This window comes from Buceros rhinoceros, unplaced genomic scaffold, assembly GCF_000710305.1.
Source record: "Buceros rhinoceros silvestris isolate BGI_N320 unplaced genomic scaffold, ASM71030v1 scaffold3677, whole genome shotgun sequence".
Lineage (NCBI taxonomy): Eukaryota > Metazoa > Chordata > Aves > Bucerotiformes > Bucerotidae > Buceros > Buceros rhinoceros.
In genome coordinates this window covers 52042-56798 of record NW_010423778.1, presented here as the reverse complement: position 1 = coordinate 56798, position 4757 = coordinate 52042, and positions in this window count along the sequence as shown.

Genomic DNA, 4757 nt, shown 5'->3' with positions numbered 1-4757 from the left:
GAACCGAGCTCTGCTGGGAAAAGAGGGACAGATCACGAGTTTCCGATCTGTTCTGTGTGTGTCTCTCATCCCTAGTGTGTATTTCATAAGAGACGAACAATAGGACTAAGTATGTCAGTTGTCTGTGAAACCTTCCTCAGTGGTTTCTTTTTTAATTCCATGCTCTGAAGTTGTGGTTGTTAACAAATCCTTTTGAAAAATAAGTGACTTGTTGGGAGGACGGTGTTTGTGTTCACGCTTCTGACTATTCCACTACTGTGTTTCTGACTGCTGCAAACAATGATTTCATTTCTAATGTGAATTTTTGCATTTTATTAAAAGTAGCAGTAATGCGTTTCATGTATGATCTGTGTCAGTGTGGTATTTGCTAGGAAAGAATAGTCTGAAGCTAAAGGAGGGTCTTACTATTCTGAAATTTAAATAATTCAGAATCTGCTACAGAGTCAATGCCGACAGTATTAAGGTGTGTCTTACTGTTCAAAAAGCAGGCTGAATTCAGCAGACTTACTACTGCATGTGAACTCCAGGCCAAGTCGATTCTTTTTAGCAGAACCGCGGCAAAGAACAGCAGATCCTCTAGTGATATTTATTTGGTTTCCTTCTCGAGTCGTGTAGTGTAGAGCTCCCACTTGCTGTAACTAATTCACACTGCCCAGAGCGGAGGGGATTATTGGGTGCTGACTACCAAGTCCTCTAGAGGCTTGTTGGTGAGGTAAGGAAGGGATTGATTACCTTTGCTATTTACCCTTCATGCCATACGCATCGTTTATGTTCCTGGCAGACCAGTATTTCCGTTGCACAAATCCAACTCTTCTCTTGTGCTCCCAGCTAAAAGGTTATTGTCTGTATAAAGTCTGTGCTGTCTTGGAGTGGCTGTGTTGTATTGTGGTGTAGAACCAGGAACACGCAGGGTGTATCTGCATTAAGCCTCTCCATTTATTGTGATATCTCTTAGAACAGAGTCTGTTATAAAATGTAGAAGAGAGTATTTGTGCTCTTTGAGTATGAAACCAGCTGGCAAACGTGTTCATTGTAAAACCTGTGCCTGTGCTTTGACACAGCACCGTATCGTGTCCAGCCAACGTCCAGTGCCGTTCCAAAACGTGACTGGCTGTCATTGGCAGGAACACATCCTTTCAGTGTACACTCTGGGTGTAGGAGCTTGGAGTAAGCCTCTGTCACACCAGCAAACCAGATGAGGGTGCTAAAGTAGGAGCATGCTTTTTAATTTTTATGTTAACATCTAGATTTACTGTATTTTTGAATCTGCCGCTTGGGTAGAAGGTAGCACGCGTTTGATGCTCCTGTGTATCTGTTACTGACTGCATAACCCCTAAACAATGCAGATACTGCGTATTTCAAGGTTTTGGTTAGAAATGTCATTTTGAATTGCATGAGGTTTTTGTAGGGGATCCTGTTTGCTGTGCCCTGCCTGATCTTTTTGTACTGTATAGATCAGAACTCGCACTGAATGACGGGGTTTAAAGGTTAGCGAATTCCTCAGAAAATTGGATATACCTTGATCGCTCTTTTAATCACAATTAGGATTAAGGGCTTAGGTACTGCTGTGGCGTGGCTCAGTATGTTTTTCTTCAGCAGGGCACTTTGCTAACAACCAATCAATCTTCACAGCAGCTCCGCTTCAGTGTCCCTAGTTTTTAGCTGTGATAAAAGCGATAGCTTATATGATATATCCAAAGTCAGGAAGAGGGTAAGTGTTATTCTGAGGACTGGCACCAGTATTCCATGACTCACAGTGCTGGGCCAAATTACTTTCATTTGATGTGGCTCCAATTTTATGTCTCATTTTTAATTATAGATGATACAGCACCTAAGCAACAGGACCACACAAGCTTCTTGGAGAAAAATAACTTTCTTTTGGGTTTGGTGGGCAGCTGTTTAAAGGATTAAAGCACACTGAAAATATTTGGTTGGATAGATTGCTGGTGAGTTTTACAAAAAACCCTGTACTGCTTAAAACAATCACCGGCATAACTAGGAGGTTAATAATCTCTAAGGTATTGCCCTGCTTTATAGATACTGCTTTTGGAGCAATAAATTTTAACCTTTGAACATGTGCTTCTGCAAATAAAATCCAGCCTTATTTTGTGTACTTAACAACTTCTGATTGGAAACACATAGCAACCTATAGCAAGCGTGCTTTTGGCAAACGGGGACTGAAATGAGGCAGATCTTCAAAGTGGTCACTTATCTTCCCCAATAACTCTTCTACATGTAAACAAGATAAAACAGGTCACTTTGCCAGGTCCTCCCTCTTTGAATGATGTTTAAGTAATTTTAAAGAGAAAGAAGTTGTGCTCAGATACATTTCTTAAAGCTCTTTCTCAAAGGACCTTTTTCTTTTTCCTTTTTAAAATTTTAATACAAGATTAAACTGTCATGGAAAAGCGATTAAAATAGGTACCTGTGAACTTGATCCTGCAAAACCCTGAGGCCAGTGTTCTGTGCGCTTAGCTAGAACAGGGTCCTAAATTGCTGAATGTTGCTCCAAAAGAGAGAGTTTCCTGCTGTATTCTTAACTTTCGAAAGACTAAATCTGGGAATTTGTTTTGATTTTTCTCTAGAATGCCAGCACAGTTCTGCTTAATGGCCAGCGTGAGGATGTTTTTCTCCTTGAACTCTTTTCAGTCTCTCTTAAGTTAAATAAAGTGAAAGCATGTGTGTGTTATCCATCGGTAAAGTATCTCTGGCCTTTACCTCTGCAGACAGAAGGGCTGCTCTGGCTCTTTCCAGTGGATTCCTCTTTTGGCCATACCCAGTGGAGATCTCTTGTGGGAGCCCAGGGCTTTGGTTTGGGTGCCACGCTCATTAGTATGGATTGAAGTCAGTTTTGCTCCCACGGGCTGTTTGACATGTTCTGCTTTTCATGGCATGTGGAAATCAGTAGGAGACTTTCTGTTGATGAACTTTGAATTGCGGTTTCTTCATCTCATTTCTGTCACCTACAAAAGCTTCAAACTGCCATTGTCAGCAAATGGAGCAGCATTGTGGAAAGGAAAGAATGGGAATTGTACAATGCAGATACGTGTCCATTTAAAATTGGAACTTTACTTGTAGTGCTGTCCTTGCAACCATAAAATGATAAATAAAATTTAGTAGTGAAAGCTGCCGGCTCTCTGAACCATCCTGGTCTTACCGTTCTCTCTACTTTTTGTAAGCTTTTAAACATCACTCTGCTTTTAAATTTGATACTACAATTCAATAACAGACCAATCTTGAAAACCTGCATGTTAGCTTGCTACAGTAGCTGATACCACATTGGAAAATGATTATGAAAAAAGTCATTTATTTTAATGTTCTTTATATACAAAGTAACTTCACATACCAACATTCTGATGATCTAATAGTACTATTTGTTATAATTAAGGAAAAAGCCCCAAAGAATGTAGTGCCTAAATGACTTAATGCTTCTAAGTCTTATTTGCAACAGTGACAGAGATTCTTAGGAAGACAACTTTATGAAAATTAGTGAGGACATCCTAAATGTCTAAACTGCTTTTGACAACAAGGGGATAAATTCCCAAATCACTCATGTGCTTTAAAAAATTTTGCTTTGCAGACAAAAGTTATGCACACACAATTGTCAGTCACATTAAGAAGGAAGTATCCAGATTATTCTTAAGTACTGATTACCGACCAAATTCTGCTTAGGGTGGAAGGGATCAGCCCTTTGGGAATTGAGACCCACTTAAAAATGCTGAGGGCTTATATTGAAGTGAAATATTTATTTACTGTGTATTCCATTAATTTGGCTTTCAGATTTTTTTAGTGTCTCAGTAGCTCTGAAGACTGGACCCACTTTAAAATTAGCTGAAAGCAACTATTGCATCTTTATCCATGGGCTGTGCTGTCTCGTGAAATGCAGTCACTTTTTAAAATGCCTGCACTTTTCTAAAGAGCTTCCCCCAGTTTCCTCCTTCTTTTAGGATACAAAATGAGTCTGATGTGACTTTTCTACAATCAAACATGAACTTGGGTCAAGATTCACAATTCCGGAATGCTTTCAAAACATTTGGGGTGAGGTTGAAGAGTGCATGTTGATACCCGTGTGTGGAGCACTGCAAATGACACCTGTCAAACCTCCACATCTCCAAGGAGCTCATCCCTGGCCTTTGCTCTTAACATGTAGCAAGCGCAACCACCACCACCCAGGCTTGCCAGCAAGGGGGTCAAACCATATAAGCCAGTTTTTCATTCATCAAGACCCATGTAAAGTCCGTGAAAGTGAAAGTAGTACATGGAACTCATGAGCTGATCAAAGGAGAAGGAATATACTCTTTACCTGGGGGTGAGAGACAGACAGAGCACTCAGTACAGCTGCCCTTACTGCCTCAGCAATGGTGGGTTTGTGAATTGTTTTTTGGTTTTTTGTCTGCCGTGCACTGTAACAAGCAGCGGTACCTGGTCCTCAGCTCTCCTCCCGGTGCCTCCCCGCCTGCTGCATGGCTGGAGGGATGCTGGCCTCGCAGCAGGCACTTGGCATGGCATCCTCTTGCCAAGAGTCCCTGCAACTAGGACTCCTGGCACACAGCAGTTCTGGTGTCCTTGGGAACTGTGCTGTCCTGTGGACCTGGCAAATGGCTCTCGGTTACTGTTCTTGAAGCTTATGAGCCCAAAACTGTGTCATGCTGGGGCCTGCTGCAAACCAGCTCTGGCTGTCCTCTCTCTGTCGTACGGTAGTGCTCCATGGACTGGTAGTTCATAGTGTTCGTTCTGCAGTAGCTCTTCAGGCAGCC